Source organism: Lycorma delicatula, chromosome 10 (genome assembly GCF_047948215.1).
Source record: "Lycorma delicatula isolate Av1 chromosome 10, ASM4794821v1, whole genome shotgun sequence".
Classification (NCBI taxonomy): domain Eukaryota; kingdom Metazoa; phylum Arthropoda; class Insecta; order Hemiptera; family Fulgoridae; genus Lycorma; species Lycorma delicatula.
The window spans coordinates 114,413,410-114,432,300 of record NC_134464.1 but is presented as its reverse complement, the minus strand read 5'-3'; the positions used below and the strand labels follow the sequence as shown (position 1 = coordinate 114,432,300).

General features: G+C 34.4%; 1 pseudogene; it reads right to left on the bottom strand.

Annotated features, from left to right (window-relative positions):
- The window catches only part of LOC142331091 (T-complex protein 1 subunit beta-like), a 42,499-nt pseudogene extending 23,608 nt beyond the window's left edge, over nt 1-18,891 (bottom strand).

The following is an 18,891-nucleotide window of genomic DNA, read 5'->3' as shown; positions in this document are numbered from 1 at the left end:
CATGTGAACCATCCGGTTTATCATGTTCGTCGTAAGTGCATTAAATAAGTAATTATAATGATTAAAAGATGCATATAATTTTATTTAAAAAGGATGAATATAAAATGATTCAACTTAAGCTTACCATTCTGAAATTATTTATACAATAAACGATGTAACGATTTCAATATAACCTCACAGCTCGAGAAACTCAACTCTGGTGAACGGAAAGCAGGTTATCCACCCACATAAAGCAATGACAAATACTATGCCGCTGCTATGGAAAAAAAGATAAAGTTATAAATTACTACTTCTTAAAAATATTAATTTAAAAAAAATATATAACAAAAGTAGTTAAGGTATTTTATTCTTACAAATCATTGTAAAAAAAAATATTTACTTTGGGAAGTTATTAGTAAAGTAATTTATTATAATGCCAAAAATCACATTTTTAAACTATAATTACTTCTGAAGAAATGATATAAAATATCTATGACCATATGAATTTTGTTAGTTTCAATGAACGTATTTTTTAATATATTTTTAATTTTCTAAAAATGTTGCACAGCCAAACTTAATTTATATCATTCGTTTTTATAGATAGTCGACATTGCTTATGTTGATTAGAAAAGAAACATATCGGGTAACCGTTGACATACTCTACGTACTTCATGTACTTAGGTATTTGGTTAGCTGGCATTTCTCCCGCCACCACCCCATTCGGTCGCCCTAGAGCATAGACCAAATGTACTGTGCCAATAAACGGCTACTGAGCCTCGAAACAGATTTGCGACCTCGTATCCTAATTGCTCCTATCTTGCGTGAGCGGTTAAGCTGGGCGCCGTACAGCACCCGCCTATGTGTCCCTACCGCTCACTTGTCACATTAAAACTAAATCGGGGAGGCGCACCCCTTGTTACAATTAAAACAATAAAAGTTACAATTTAAAAGACGGCAATTTAAGCCGCCACGCCTCGGTCGCTGTTTGCCAGCTAGTGTCTGTCCACCATTTAAGCACTTGGAGCTTTATTGGCTGATGGCAGCCATTATTTCTAGGAAGGTTTTCACCGACACGCTACAGGAATCAATAATTCCCCATTAAAATTAACTTAAATTACCGATGACGGTTGAACATCGCAACCTCATCGAGGAACTCCCACACGGTCCGACAATGCGGCTCACGCCACATTGACTCGCCGTTTATGAGCGGCCAGTTTTCCCCCTGACCTCTAAGTTCCAGGGTGGCCCGGTCTCTGGCCCCCCCAAGAGCAGGGCAGTCGAACATTAGGTGTTCGTTCGACTGGACCTCCCCACAGACGCACAACTCATCAGCCGCTAGGCGAAACCTGAACAGATATTGCATCAAATTCACGTGGTTGGTGAGCACTTGGGCACCCGCCGCCCTTAAAAATGAACTTGAGGCATACCATCCCCCCAGATCCTGTATAAATCTATACAGAGGTCTTCCCTTAGACGTGGTGTGCCATTCATGCTGCCATGTCTCCATCGCGAGGCCCCAAAGCCTCTTCCGCAGGCGGGAAATGGGCAACTGTTTGAAATTTAGACCCGGTGCATTGTGATCACCGTTCCGTTCCGGTTCTAGCCCGGCCCGAAACCGTATCCCAAATACCTCGGTTTCCCGACCTCTTCGCAACTTCCACATGGCTGCTCGAACTTTCACCACTAAATCGATTGGGAGAGCCTTTCCCAATACGGTAGTAGCCTCGTAGGAGGTTGTTTTAAAAACACCAGTGCATACAATTAAGGCTCTGCGCTGGGCACTCCTTAAATTTAGAAGCAGTGCTCTATTTCTACCCAACCTATGCGCCCAAACTGGCGCCGCGTATGCAATCATAGACTCGAAGACACCTCGGTACACCAAGTACATTTGGCGACCAGAAAGCCCGTAGTCTTTCCGAGCAATCCTTCTAAGTTTGTGCATCACAGAGACGGCGTCCGCCGCAACTTGTCTAATGTGGTTGCTAAAAAGCAACTTATCATCAAACAAAACACCTAGGTACTTATGAACCCTTACTCGGCTGATTACACAGCCTTTATACTTAATGTGGGGGTTTCGACTGCATGATAATTTGTCTGCGCCCTTTAGAAGCATAAACTTCGTCTTGGGCACAGAAATCTTTAAATTTTGCATGTCCATCCAGCCTTCGGCGGTTGACAAGGCCGCCTGCGCTCTACTTTCCAGCTGTGGTCGTGAATTTCCATGAACTAAAAGGAGACAGTCATCGGCGAAAGCCTGGGCCGTGACTCCTTCTGGGAATGTCAACCCCAGAAATCCATCGAACACCAGGTTCCACAGCAGGGGACCGAGAACGGAACCCTGCGGGCTTCCCCTGGTGACGGATTTTTCCACAACTAGGTGCGCATCTTTAAACAGGGCCGTACGGTTAGACAAATAGTCTCGTACCACGGCCTGTATGGCTTCGGGAACATCGCGGCGTTCCAAAGCATAGAGGACAGAACTCCAACACAAAGAAGGAAATGCTGCCTCTATATCAATAAAAATAGCCAAAACATATTTGCAGTCGGCGCTTTCCACCTCGGTAAGAGCATTTAAGATGCAATCCTCGGTGCCAACCCCTTTCATGAAGCCATACAGGCTGATGGGTCGATAACTGCAGACCTCACCAGGATCCTTTCCAGGTTTCAGGATTACCCTTACCAAAGCCACCTTCCAGCAAGCCGGAAAGCAGCCCCAGTTTAGGCATCCCGTGAACAGTCTGCCCAGTGGCTCTCTTATGACAGGCAATAAATGATGGAAAATATCCGGGTCAAGTTGGTCAATCCCCGGTGCCTTCCCTAGTGCCATTCGAGAAACCACTCGGTCTATATCTTCGGGTTCCACGGTCCGAACGCCAGGGAATGGTGTTTCACCCGCCCTAACGCCGATTTCCGCTTCCCCCTCCGGAGCATCTGGAAACAGAGTATCCAGGAAGAAAAATGTTGCACAGCCAAACTTAATTTATATCATTCGTTTTTATAGATAGTCGACATTGCTTATGTTGATTAGAAAAGAAACATATCGGGTAACCGTTGACATACTCTACGTACTTCATGTACTTAGGTATAAGCATAGTTTCCTCTAGGTTGCGCGACCGCGCAATATTTTTAGAGACACTGCTATTAATATTCACAGAGAAATTTATTTTCCGCGCATCTACAATCAGCTATAGTAAATATTTAAGGTATACTCAATAACACGTTTCGTGTATAAATAATATGCGAGTTCTCATGTGTGTAACATTCAGTTTTGTAGCTGATTTTCGTATTTGCGAGTATATGTTGTTCATTAAATTGAGTGTTTTTTTATTAAATTAGTGTGTTTACAAAGTGTTTCGTTTTAAAATACATTAGTTATTGTATTATATTAACAATGCCTCAAAGTTGCATTAATCATTCAAATAATTTTTGCTACCTCTGGTAAGTTAACATTCTAGTCTCAGAAAAGAAATATAACTCCATCGATAAAAATGTCATTCAAACTGTATTTTGAATTAAATTAGGTGATCAGTACAAATCAGTTGGGATCCTTATAATTACTGTGCTTCTTGTGTAACATTGCTGACTAGTTGGCTAAATAGATCTTGTCACATGCCATTTGCAATTCCAAAAGTTTGGAGAGACCAAAGAATCAAACCACAAACAGTTATTTATGTGTAATAAAGATATCTGGGATAACTGATAAAAAGGTGTACTGTTAAATACCCAGATATTCCCTCTGCCATGCAGCCAGTGCCACATAGCCAAGAGATTCCAATTCCAGTACCACCAGAAACACAGATCTTAGATGAAGATGCCAAATTTTGTGCTGACTTTCCAACGTAAAAGATGCCATCCTTTCAATACTGAAAGGATTCATCAGCAATTTTCAGGGCTTTCATCTGACTCATACCTATTGAAGTCGCGTATCCTAACTGACGAACATTACTTAAATGAACTGCAAGATTTTCTTCAAGATATTTCCGCCAAAATGTTTTCTTGTTTTTATTAGTTACGAGACATTAGTTTTCTTACTTTTGCTACTCACGAATGCAGGTTCTGCCTGTTGAACAATTTCCGTGCTTATTTGCATAAGCAATAACACGTAAATCTTCTGCTACAGTGAATGAGTATAGTCTATCCCTTTTCTTACACTTCCTGTAATCTTACTTTACTGAATCATTCAAGTACTGAACGATCGTTTTCCCAGTGAAAACCGATCGTAAAATGATCAATAAAAATGTTATCGTATGAAATAAAAATAGCTTACGAGGTGCGTGAGAAAAGTAATGAGATTGTCAACACTGCGAGCGATCTGGCAACGTTGTGTCTATCGGTTTGTTCATCCTTTCCACATGCTCATTACGAGTTTCAACTCCGCTAACACGTTGTTTTTGACAGCGCCATCAGTGAAGTTGTGTTTTTGTGCGTTACGAAAATGGAGCATCGGAATTTAAAGCGACCTTGTGTAATCAAGTTTTGTGTTAAACTTGGGGAATCCGCGAGTGTGACCTTTGAAAAGTTGAAACAGACCTACGGGGAACATTGCTTATCAAGAGCGCAAGTTTTCCGCTGGCACAAATCATTTTTGAAAGGCCGAGAACACGTTGAAGACCAACCTCGCTCAGGGAGACCTTCAGCTTCAAAATCTGACGAAAACGTCGAGCGTTCTTGTGAGATCAGACCGTCGTTTAACAATAAGGATGATGAGAGTTAAATTTAAACACTTTTACCGTACATCAAATTTTGACATGCGAAATTGGTGCCGAAAAACCTCACAACGGAACAGGGCAATAGAAGAAACGTGTGCGTTGATCTTCTTGAGAGGAACAAGAATTCTTCAATTCTGTGATCGATCACAAGTGATGAATCCTGGATATTTGAGTACGATCTTGAAACAAAGCGAAGAATGGCACACTCTGTCATCTCCTCGACCGAAAAAATGTCGAAAGAGCAAATCAAAGATCAAAACCATGCAGATTTGCTTTTTTGACAGTAGGGGTATCGTGCATAAAGAATTTGTTCCTCCAGGACAAAATGCTAACCAAGTGATTTACAAAGGTGTCCTTGAAAGGCTCAGGAAAAGAGAGATTCGCGTGAGACCAGAATTACAGAGTGGATGCATCATGACAATGCCCCTGTTACACGGCCATTTCCATCAAGGAATTTTTGACCTCAAAACGCATTCCTACGGTCCTTCAACCCCCCCTATTCACCTAATTTGAGTCCTTATGACTTTTTTCTTTTCCCAAAATTGAAACGTGTCTTAAAAGGACGTCATTTTGGAACTCTGGAGAATATTCCAAAGACTGTGACCGACCAGTTGAAGCCTTCCAGCGCTGCTACTAGGAGTGGGAACAACGACTCCGCCGGTGCATAGTTGCCCAAGGGAACTACTTTGAAGGGGATAATATTGTTGTTTGAAAAAAAATAACTTTGGTAAGTTCTCGCACACCTCGTAAGCGTATTTCATATTGGTAGCGATGATGGGTTAAGTACAATTTACCGGTCTTAAATTGTGGAATCGACAGATGCGTAATTCCCGTAGAACCAACGGACGCGTTAAGCGCTACAGATTTTTCATCTAATTAAGCTATCTTTGCAGGAAGTTTGTCAGTCGTTGCAGTATCTTCTTCCAAAATGGCAAATCTCTTATTCCATCATTCTATTCCAAATCATTCCTTACCATCCCAATAAAAGTTAGCTTCTTGTCTGTCAACAATGTAGAAAGAAACAAACTTGTAAACCGATTGTCAAAGTTACTTTTCTGTTTGTATTAACAACTGGTTCTCAGGTTTGTTCTTCAAAGTCATTTATTTTTACTTTCTTGTACGAAGTAATGCGATCGCGAAAAATTAATTTTGACTAGTTTCTGCGTGACGTCTGTATCTCGCACAACTCAAAAACGATTAGCCGTAGGATGTTAAAATTTCGGATCTAGTTATACACCCCCGTTTTTGATTGCAATCAACTGTACCAAAAATCTGGATTTTGGACTTTTTCATAACTGCAGCAACAAGTTTCAATAAGAACTTATTGGTACCACTTATAAGTGGTACTTATTTTCATTGGTTTCAGTTTAATTAATGAAAAATTTGGATCATACAAGGAAACAGTTTTTTTTTTTTAATTTAAATGTATTGATTTATTAAACTCAGATTGTCATAAATAATAATCCAATATGAAAAAAATATATAATTTAATATAAGTACAAGCAAGTCCTGTGGTGTCATCAGATTTTTCCTACTGTGAATGTTACAATCTTTTTTGAGAAACCTCCTATGGCCCAATGAGATATGGATGAAATGTAAAATGAGGCAAAATTTAAAATAAAAGGCCAACAATTCCTGGGATGTGTTGTTAATCGAAATTCAACCATTAAAGTAAACTGATACACTACATACTATTCAAATAGGTAAAAAAAGTAACTTACTTATACTAGGATTTGAACCTCAGAACCTTTGATTCAAAAATCAGTTGTTAAGTAATTTAAGCATTAGACCAGTCTGATGAAGCTTTACGCCATATTTGGCAAGTATATTGAATCGATGAACAATTCTCACGATATCCATGTAATATTCATCTTCAGTAACAAATTCAGGTATTATAATAATTTTTAATATTTGCCATAAAATATTTCCCTAATTGCCGCTAGTTTACTGCTTCTGATCACATGTGAAATATGATCATCGAATGTAACGGGTATTAAAAGAAATAAATATCTATATAACTTCCTGCAGCTCTAGGTAATAGCATACCACTCCCATGTTCTTTTGTCATTAAGAAAACCTCTTTTTTTATGTTTAATAAGATTCAGAGTAAAGCTCTTTCTGTTTCTGTTTAGCCTCCAAAACCATTGTTAAGATTACTTTAGAGGAAATCATTAATGTGAATGGAGTGTAGTCTTGTAGTCTCAGGTCGACCATCCCCAAGATGTGTGATTAATTGAAACAACACCAAAGAACATTAGTATCTATGATCTAGTATTGAGATTTGTATAAATATAACTACCTTACTAGGATTTGAACCTTAATCATTATTTATAGAGATTGGTACACACAGGTAATTTTATTAAGCATGGCCCATTGTTATGAGTACATAATTATAGTTAATTTACAAAAGCCAATTGCTGATAAGCAGTCTTTTGTATATTAACTATAATTATGTACACAGGTATTTTTTAATGACAACATAAAAATTGATAAAGTTTTGTTTTGTATAGGTACAACCTGACTGTACCACATAATGATAGCAGTCCATCCCTGAGAATTTGGTTTGAATTTATTTACATTAAATTAGGATTTCACACATTATTATTTTAAGGATGTGGTGGTGCAAAGGATGCACACTTGTTTGGTTTAATGGGTTTTATAACATTTTTATTTATTACTAACTTATTTTATAATAATTACTAGTTCATAACCAGTTTTAAATTATTTATAAATTCTTTGTTTATGTGTGTGCATGTTTTATTAGTGCTTGTAATTTTTTACATTACAGAAAAAAAACTTTTTTAATTAAATTAAACTCTCATATTATGTGGATATACATGTTTTAATTACATAAAACAATCAATATTGTAAATTTAAAAAAAATTATTTATGAGATGAGAAAACAAACAAAAAGTGTCACAACATAAGTACTTCTCATTATGAAAGGTTAATTTGTTATCACCATATAAAAAATTATGTTTTACTGTGACTATATTTAATCAGTTTTTGCAAAGATATATTCTTTTGTAAGATAAGATTTTACATGTTGATACAACAAAAAAATAATTGATATGTGGCAAAAACAAAGTTGTTTCTTAGTTGTTTTTAGAAATAATTTATTTAGGTGATAATTATTTTTATCAATTAAGGTATTCTTTGTTTAAAAAAAAGTTTTTTTAATTTGTAGTCCTACAAAATATTTTTCTAGTTACTGTGCTTATAATTCCAGTTGCATATTACATATTTTATATTATATATTTGGAATCGTGTATATAATATATATATATACACACACTAGTACACAGTTAAAATATCCAATAAGAATTGAAAAGAAAGTTTTCTAGATTAATTTTTGTTTTTTAATCCAATAACTTCATGAAGTCAATGACTGTTGACTTTGATAAAGTCATCTGCTCTAAAGGCAACTCTCCTCAGATGAGTCATGCAAGCACAAGATTTCTACTATCTATATAATTAGCTACTGTTTATTTATATAGTCAGTTATTTTAGTTAGAATTAATTTATTTGAAAAAAAATGGTAATGCTGACTAATTAGCTGCAGTAGAATATATAACAAAAAAAGATTATATTATTTTTCAATCAAAAAGATTATTTCTTTGACTTAAAAGTCAGGAAAAGTCACTAAACTTTAATAAGCCATAAAAAATACATATTTTTATGAAAAATGATGACTTTATTACTACAATAATTTAAGTAAAGTTAATTTCAGAATGTGCAGACATGGAAAAGACTGAATCTAAAGTAGCAACTTTAACACACACGAGAGCAGGGCATTGTGGGATCAGTTTCTTCAAGTATCTTGCACTTACAGTACACTTTGATGGAGATCCTCACCACTCAGGAGAATTTGTGTATAATATTTACAAGCATTATATATATTTCAAATGCTTGAGATTATTTTAATGCAATAATCTACAGACTGCAATCCCATGTACAAGCCTTCAGACTTTTAGAGTAGATTATCAAACAAATAGAAAATTAGAAGGCAATAGCACATTAGAATACTTGATGATTTCTAGTAAACATCTTTAAATGATTAATTTATATAAAAAATGTTTAATATAACATGATTAAGGTTAAAGTATATTAGGTAATGTACACATAATGATTATACATGTTCTGACACAAAACAGTTACTTCCAAATGATACTGCTATTCCAAGCTATTTCGAAAAAATGGGTCATAAGCACTAAGAGATTTAAAGATTGACTGCCATGACAGTTATGTTAGTGCCATTATTGCTGTAAGGGGTTATCATACCCCCCAGATAAAAGTGTCGCTACTGCATTGAAGGGTTATACAATCCCTCATATCAGCTAATAAGAGAAACAGATTGGGTGGGTTCAGATATTCATACAGCACCAGCACATATATATTAAACTGCGTAAAACACTCCAAAGAATATGAAAGTGCCTTAGAATTAGGAAAGCATGATTTTAGTAAATTTTACAACCCACTAAATCAAAATAATAAAATCTTACCTATTCCCTAGGAACAAATTACTAAACAATAATGTTTTCATAACTTTTTATTACATTGGTTGAATAGACAATGTAATTTTAATTTATGAGATTTGTAACAGATCAAGATGTATGTTTTCTGTTGTGGTTTGTGATTTGTTTATTTGATGTAGTTACAAAGTATGATTATAAACAAACATGTATTTTACCAATTTTTTAACATTATAATTACCAATTTTGATAAATTAATTACCAATATGCTTTAATAAAACACATGCTGCAAAAACCTAAGTAGACAAGAAAACAAAATTAAATGGGTGATGTGCTTTAGTGAATTTTACATTTAGTGTTTTATAGTGTATTTTGTTAGTGAAATTATAGACTGGGATATAAGAAAAGTCTTTTAAAATATAATAAAAGTAGATCCAGTTGTAGGTTGGTGAACTGATCAGCAGACATAAATTTGTAATGATAATGTTACCTGGTAAAGTAAATACAAAATTTTATGATGTTCATAGGCTTATAAATGGTGTAGAGAATTTTATTTCTTTTTTTAAATATAAAGTGTGTTATGTCAACTCCACAGCTGGAAAGGTCTGTTGACCCCTCATATGTTTTTAGTTATTACTGTTCAGTTACGTAAAATTCTGGATGCTTTCCCATAAAGTAACATAATATATTTAATAACAGCAAAAAAAAAGAATGCTAGCAAAATTGGCCTTCCAGCCGACATTTCTCTCAGCAATTTAAGATAATGCAGCGACAGGTTCAGGAACCCCTCATATGATGGTTAACCTGTTAAAATGACATGGCCCATACACAACTTGTATTTTGAAAGTTTAAAAAAATATTTTTTTAAACTAGATTTTAATAATAAAATTTTATAGAAAAATATATTTTTGTGATACATATTTATTTAAATGATTGTGTAAAAGTAAGTTCATTCAGTATACATTTTAATACAAATATTTTGGCTTGTCTGGTAAATCAAAATCAACTGAAACGCTATGTATCAATCAGAATTTATTTTTCAGCAATTATTTGTACATCACATTTTCTGGACCTCTGTTCCACAAATCCAAACGATTTTAGATTCTTTCTTAAGTCCCAAATGACTTGGTTTGGACCCAGTCACTATAGAGTAATAGAAAGGTCTGTTAATATATAGTAAAAAAAACTACTGCTCCTTAGTATCTCCACAGTATTCAATATAAATATGCTTCTAATCAGAAATTTCAATACACCATTAAACATATTTCCTGTTTTTTGAGCTTGTTAAAAGATGGTACTAACAAAAACCATGAAGTTTTAGTAAACATAAATAACTCTGTGCAAAATTGAACTCAAGATTCATAAAACTGGATATCACTGCTAGATATGTGTGAAATAATATAATTTTAATCTTCTTGCTCTTGTGTGCAGTATACAGATAGTTGAGAGCAGCTGTACGTACATGCCTAATATTTATTTGATTTTTCTTTCAAAAATTGATCCTTACGAAGTTCTAGAGCATAAAAGATATCCTGTAGACTTACCAACATCCAATCAGGCAGCTGTCCAGTGAATGACAAAGAATACTATCCAGTTTATAACAGCCCAGAGCTGGACAGGTGGAATAGCCAAGAGCTCGGCAGTTCAAACATTCTAGTGAATGACTAGGAATACTACGCAAAGTACTGGCAACACAGGAAAGCATATAAGAGGCCGTACAACCCAGACCAGGATATTTGGGACAGCCAAGAGTATAGTAGGCCAAACCCACCAGTGAATGGCCTGAAATTTATCCAGTGTTCAGCAAGCCATATACCCAAGAATACAATGGGCAGTTCCACCCAGACAGCTGAGCATACAATGAGCCAATCAAACCAGTTAGCCAAGCATACAGTAGACCATTCAACCAAATAAGTCCAATACACAGTGGGCCAATCTATCCAGACAGACAAACATGCAGTCGGTGGCCATTCAACCGAGTTAGCACGTACAGGTAGTAATACGTTTTCCCCAGGCTATGTGCCAATAATTCAATGGGTCATATAAACAAAAGTACAGAAGGCCAAACACACTTGAGCACATCACTCACTACATACAGTCAAGCTTGCACTGGGACGTACAACCAAGACTCTTTCTGCCCTACTACCAGGCATACAACCCACCCATTACAGAATTCTTTCTTTCTTTTTTCCTGTTTAGCCTCCGGTAATTACCGTTCATATAATACTTCAAAGGATGAATGAGGATGATATGAATGAGTGTAAAGTGTAGTCTTGTACAATCTCAGTTTGACCATTACTGAGATATGAGGTTAATTGAAACCCAACCACCAAAGAACACCAGTATCCACAATCTAGTATTTAAATCTGTGTAAAAATAAATGACATTACTAGGATTTGAATGCTGGAACTCTCGATCACCACTAGACCAACCCAGTGGGTTCATTATAGAGTTCTAGAAATTCATGACAGAACTCTAATGAATTGTTTTTTTTAAATAACCATTAATCCCCAAATTAATATATATATATATATATATATATATATATATACACACATATATATACATGAGGTGCTACCCAAAAGTTTGAGGAATTTGAATTCGCACTCGAACTTTGCTGGTGTGACCTGCTGCCGCTAGATGTGGCTAACAGTACTCTTTGTGAATCAGTGTTCCAACAGCTGTGATGGTGAGAGGCTGTATTGTTGACTTTCGTGTGGTTGTGTAGCGTTGTGTTTTACTGCTTCAGCGAAGTTCTAAATGGCAGATTTTAAAGAGCATAGAAACCTGTATAAAATTTTGCTTCATGCTTAAAAAAACTGGTGCAGAAACCCATCGCATGCTTGTGGAAGCATTTGGTGACAATGCTATGAGTAAAAGTAAAACTTTTTTGAGGTACAACGATTCAAAGATGGACGAACGACAGTCGATGACGATGAGCGTTCAGGAAGACCATCAACAAGCGCAACACCGGAAAACATCGCGAAAGTGCGAGAGGCTATTGTTGTAGATCGTAGACAAACAATCCGTGATGTTTGTGCAATCATACAAATGTCATATGGGTCCGTGCAACACATCTTGTCGGACAATTTGAACATGAGACGCATTGCTGCAAAATTCGTGCCGAGACTGTTGAACAGCGACCAGAAATAAAATCGCATAGCTGAATTGAAAAATTCAACAAGAGATGACCCTAACTTCATTTCCAACATCATAACCGGTCATGAGACATGGGTATGATCCTGAAACTAAGCAGCAGTTGTCGCAGTGAGAGTCGCCAAGTTCACCGCGGCCAAATAAGCACGCTAAGTTTGTAGCAACGTGAAGTAGATGATGACTGTTTTTTTTCGACATCAAAGGCATTATCCATAAGGAATTTGTTCCTCTTGGTCAAACTGTCAATGGGATGTTCTATTGTGAAGTTTTGAAGCGGTTACGTAAAAGCATTAGGTGCAAACGTTCAGATTGGTAGGCTAACAACAGCTGGGTTCTGCACCATGGCAACGCTCCCGCACACACATCGCTAGCCATTTGGAATTTCTTGGCTTCCAAAAAGATGATAGTGATTCCCCACCCACCTATTTGCCTGACCTTGTCCCGCGCGACTTTTTTTCTTTCCGAAAATAAAATTTCAATTGAAAGGCCGTCGTTTTAACACAATTGAGGAGATTCAGGAAGAAACGCAGAACGTGCTTCGAACACTTACACCTGCAGACTTTCAGGGATGCATGGAATCATGCGAGAAATGCTGGGATCACTGTATCAATACCCAAGGGGATTACTTTGAAGGAGACAGTGGAAATTATAAGTTATGGTAAGCTATTTTATTTTTATGGTAAAATTCCCCGAACGTTTGGGTAGCACCTCGTGTATATATATATATATATATATATATAGATATATATATGTATAGTACACTTATTTATGGAGGTAGCTTGTTTAATTGGTCTTCTGGCCAATTAAATGAGCTAAAAATTTATCCATGTCATACTAGCCAATATCACAGTTAAAATATTAGTGAAAAATGTCTTGTACAGAATTTAAAAGTACAATAAAATAGTTAACAGTCAAAGTTCAATTATTTTTACCTTACCTGTAAATATAATTATTCGATTACATAATTAAAAAAAAAGAAAAGTTGACATTCTCTATTTTAAATATGAAAATACATTATACAAACACATTTTTCACATGGTTGAAAACAAAAAAAAATTGTTCTATGAAGCTGAAGAATCCTTATTTCTAACTAAATTTAATGATATTGTTACTTATTAATTGGATTTTCTTACTGATATTATTAGTGTACATTAATTATTGGTGTTCAATTAATGGCTTCAGAGCAATCAGCCAGAGATTGGTTAAGAGTGATAGTTAAACTTTAATTATCTTTCAGTCTGCTGTGAAGTAGTTTAACCTCAAAATAAAAAAGTTAAAATTTCAGCATGCAGGCAATTTATTTACCTGCATGATGCAATACGAACGATATGGTTTGGCCATTAATATTGTATTTAACCAAAGTTATGGCTTGCCTTCAAGTCATTTTTTTTTAGTTTCCAAAACAAGGAATACAAGAAGAATGAATATAGCGGTAAGAAAAGGATACTGTAGAACCAGAGAGAGTGTTTAAGGTTAATATAAAACAATTTCAGTAAAATAAGCCTGATACAAAGTTGGACTGATTTTGTTGTGCAAAACTGCCTTATGATAATAATATAAATAGTGATTTTTGTAATATGACACAAATCCTAAGTAACGCTACTTGTAGTCAGACATGAGGAAGAAATGAAAAGCAGGAAAACACTCCTCTCTGAAACAAAGATCTTCAAAATTTAACTTCATACAAAAAAATCAGGTTTTTAGGATCACAAGCAGAAGACAATTATATAAGATACAAATGGCAGGCAGTGTTAGTAAGAAAGGTTAAAACAGAATGGTTGGGGAAAAATAATTCACGATTTCAAAGCCAGTGTTCACGGCTTGCAAGTAAAGATTTATAAAATTCTTAAGATTCTCAGAATAGAAGCGAAATATATTATGAATCTTAATCTTATATCTAAATAGCATTGATTGGATTATTTTCAAAGCTTGTGGACTGAGACCAGACAAGAAGAATATGTTGTATTCGTGTTCAACAGCCAATATGGAGGTTTCCTGGGATTCATCCAGGAAGGTCTTTTTTGAATATGTCTGCACAATCCAGCCAACAGTAAATATTTAAACACAGTTTAAAGATATTAAGGAATGATTTAAATAGAACGGTTTGGGATTAATTTAAAGAAAACAAGTTTAACAGATTTTGACTTAAATCGTAATGAAGGTATGAATTTTTTTGATTGCCAATAGATCTGGATTTGGTACAAGAGATTTCCCTCCTTGGTATTGTAGATGAAGGATGGGAGACATATAATAGCCTAAATTATAAGGCTTGAAGATACTGAGTAAGGCCTATTTTGTAATTAAAGAATTACCTTATTATTAATGTGTATTATGGTTATTTTTATATTCATTGTTAACTTGTGGAGAAATCTCTGGGATCATCAATGAATATAAAAAAGTATTCAGAATCCAAAAAAGATTGTTGTACCATTAATTGTGCCATCATGCAAGCCCCACTTTAGACATATAAACATTCTATTATTTCCTGTTATTTTTTTATGTAATTATATTCTATAAATCCAATACATTTAAAATTATATCTTTTTTGGAAACTCACAATTATAATATCCACTACGAGTTGAATTTTCATTTCCACTGCAAAAAATTGCCAAAAAAAAAACTTGCTTGTTATGCAAGTTCAAAATATGGTAAATTTTCACTAGTACCAGAAAAATTGATCTCATCAATGATTTCATGAAGCATCTTTTAAAATTATTTCAAGAGAAAAGCTATTATACAATAAATAAGTATTTGACTGACAACAGCAGTTATGGTTGTTGAAATTAATACAGTATTAATAAATACTTAGATTATAATTTAAGTGAATTACCAACAGAAAGATTTTCTAGGTTTCATGTTTTGTACTACAACTAGTGACATTGCGACACATGAGGTATTTGGTGTAGCAGAATAGTAGTTCTTGGTGTACCTGTTCAGCAGAGAATGTTGTAATTACAATAATAACACCTGAATTACTTGCTTTTGCTAATTATCTAGTGTTTTATTTATGAATCCTAAGAGTAACCAGCTGAGGTCACAGTGTTGTTCAACTAACCCATATGGGTTAATATTTCATCAACAAAGACTAAAACTATGGAATTTCACTGGGTACTCACCCTGTTAGAGCCAAAGATTTCGTAAATTGCAGCATCATAGAACAGATCGAGGGCTTTAACTTTCTTTGATGCAAGTAGTCTTATTCTAACTCTAAGAATTTGGTTTCAAAGCTGCACAAGTATCAAATTTTATCAGAAGTTTTGAAGAAAACACTATTGGGAAAAAAGATACAATAAAGAAATTCTAGAAATAGTCATTCCAGTCTTGACAAATGGGTCGGGGCTATCGGTGAGAGAGATGTCAAATTTGGAGGTAGCTGAAATGCATTTCTTAAGATCAACATGTCTGTGCAGATATTGCAGTATGTGCCCGTGATAAAAGAATATTGGCTGACATTTGAAACGGCTAGTTTTTCAAAATGTGAAACTGCCTAAGTGAGTTAAATTACAATTTCTGATGTAATGAGCACTTTTCTTTTTTTTTTTACTTCCCAACATGATTTTAGCAATTCGATTTTATTAAAATCAATATATTGGGTTTTGAGTTACGATTTTCAGTTATATACTTTTTTTATGTATAGAATTGTATACTTTATAATTAGAACAAATTCAAGCCTCAGGACTGATATTCATTCCATGATGTTGATGATTATATTCATTGGTACATGAGACTTTTTTAATGTGTGATTTATGAATATTTTATTTAAGATGATTATTTTTTAATTAGCAAAAAAAAAGCTATGGAATTTTATTTTTTATAAAAAGGTTCTTAAAGCGCTATATTCTTACTTCATATTTGTTTCAACATTAAAAAAAAATTATTTTTGTGTAACATGTTCATAAGCAAAAATTATATTTATCTTTGTTATTACATATTTAATTACCTGAAACCAGAAATATTTCAATCAAAACATTGGCATCACTCAATATTTGTCATGTAATAAGTGATTAGATTCAGTTTTTTTTATTTCTCATTTTTCTCTGTTATGTCATTATAATTGGGAATCAAGTCTGAAAAAGACGTAATGGAAAATTTATATATATAGTAGATACTTTTTTTACAATAGTAAAACTTTGTAATTAACCCTTTCACTACCAAATTTTTGTCGCTCATCAGAATTATTTTTTACTCTGCAGCCATGTTTATTTAAGTAATTTTTATTACTTCAAATACATTTAGACCAAACATTTTTTCTTGCCAAAAAAATATGAACATGTCCACTGGAATGGACATCTGTAATGAACGGTAGTTAGTTTCTATGAAATAACAAATGAACATCTTTATTTATGAAAAATGTAATTTTTACAAAATAGTTATTTATAAAATTCATATAAAATTATTATTAAAACACAACTTTTTTTCTGTCTTATGTCTATAAATACTTTAAAAGAATCTATTATCAAAAAAATTATAAACAATAAACACAGTAACGCTGAGCAAATCTTACCATAATAAATGACTTACAAGTCATAATAAATGCTTAGAAATTATTATTATACTAAAAAATAAACAATTACAAATTAAAAGGAATTTTTAACATAATATCAGTACATCATTATATCTATTACTTTAAATGTTCATCAAACAATTTCTGCTATTCACAAAACAAAGGCGGACTTTACATTTTGTACAGTACACATTAGTTTTCTTGGTGCACTTAATATTTTTGCATCAAGTTGCATCTTTTTTGGAATCATATTCTGGTAGGTGGTCTACTAAATCTTTCTGAACTTCAACTATAGGCCTTACTTCTACATTATGTCTTTTCAATGGGCGGAAAATTTGTTCTCTAGGAGAACTTGGTCAACCTCTTTTCCTGCAAGACCCTACTGGATTATCCATTTTTACAAGAGCTTCGCCCAAATCTAATTTAAAATCCAACAGATCAACAAATGATTTTTTTTAAGTTGTTTAGCCTGCCTATACTCTAACCAACAATTTACACAGGCTATATCAATGATATGAAAAATCATCCTTAAAGTCCCCTTATGACTCTTTTAAAATATTCTATAGATCGCAGTAAGTAGATTCAGAGTATCTACTCCTCCTCCCATTCCATAGTTATATTTTTTAACTATTTCTGGTCTAGTTACTACTAGACCAGAATATGTTAGAACATATTTCTTACTCTTCTTATCCCACCTGTTTTCATCTGGTGTACCTACACCTACAAAATTGGAACCAAGAACAATTGATCGATTATCAGTCCATTTGCAAAGAACAACTTCCCATCTCTACTGGTCACTTCTTAGTGAAAACCTTTTGGCTTTTTTGAGCATTCTTTGTCAGACAACGGAGGCTTACAAAAACGATCAACTCTAACTGTACCGGCTGCAAATATTTTATTATTTTTTAAAATCTTGAATAAATTTAAAGTACTAAAGAAGTTATCAAAATAAACACAATAGTTCTCTTTTTTAAGCTGTTTTGTCAGTTCTAAAACTACAGAGGCTCCTAAACCAAATGATTTTATGTTGGTTTGATCAAATTCTGTTGTTTTGCCCTGGAATAGTATGAAGTCATGTACAATACCACTCTTCCCACACAAAACATTTTTTATCCCCCACTTCTTAGGTTTTTTTCATATACTGTTTAGTAGAATGATGCCCTTTAAATGGGATTATCTGCTCATCAACACTGAGATCTAGTTCCATTTCTAACTCCTTGCATCTTTTTCTGACAAACTCAAAAATTGGCCTTACTTTAAAAAATTTGTCATCTGAGTCTTTCATTTCTAACTTGTTAACTATGTGTAGGTTTGATCTCAGTTGATAAAAGCGATTATGAGTCATTGTTTCAGAAAACATCATGACTTTTAGAGATTTTCTCCAGTACATCTCTATTCTGGGAAATTTTAAACCCGACATATAAATGTGTAACCCAATCAGTGCACGAATTTCTTGAGCATTTGTGGGCTGAAATGTTATACCTTTCTAGAGGGCATACATGTTAGTTTTTTCAACCATGAATGAAATACATTCCTCAGTTATATATTTGCAAAAATAATCTATAGGAGAATCCAAATCAAAATAATTCTCTGTGTTTACAGAAAAATCACCAGTTGTAGGTGGATTGGAAGGCCTTCTTCTCCATCGGATATCTTTTTTATCCGTGGCAGAATTAATAAAAGTGGTGGATCTGACCCAGCTGATGTTGATGGCCTATCACGTAATTTTGATTTACTTGTTCCCCTGCTTGATTTTTTTCATTTAAAATAGGTGCTGATTGTACTGGAGCTACTTGTAATGATGGGAGTTCAGGCAGCACAGGTGCTGTTTGCAACAACAGCTCTTGTATTTCTGTATCATCTTGAATAGTTAATTCCTCATTTCGTGGGACAACATCAGCACCTGCAGCATAAAAAAATGTAGCTTTAGCAGGTATTCACTGAATCCATCCGTTTTAATACTGGTAGGATATTTGTTTCATGAGCCAAAACTAGGCTCAATATAAATAAAAATGAAACTTACCAATTCTTGTAGGTCCCTTTGATGGCGCTTCATCTTCTATCTCATCAC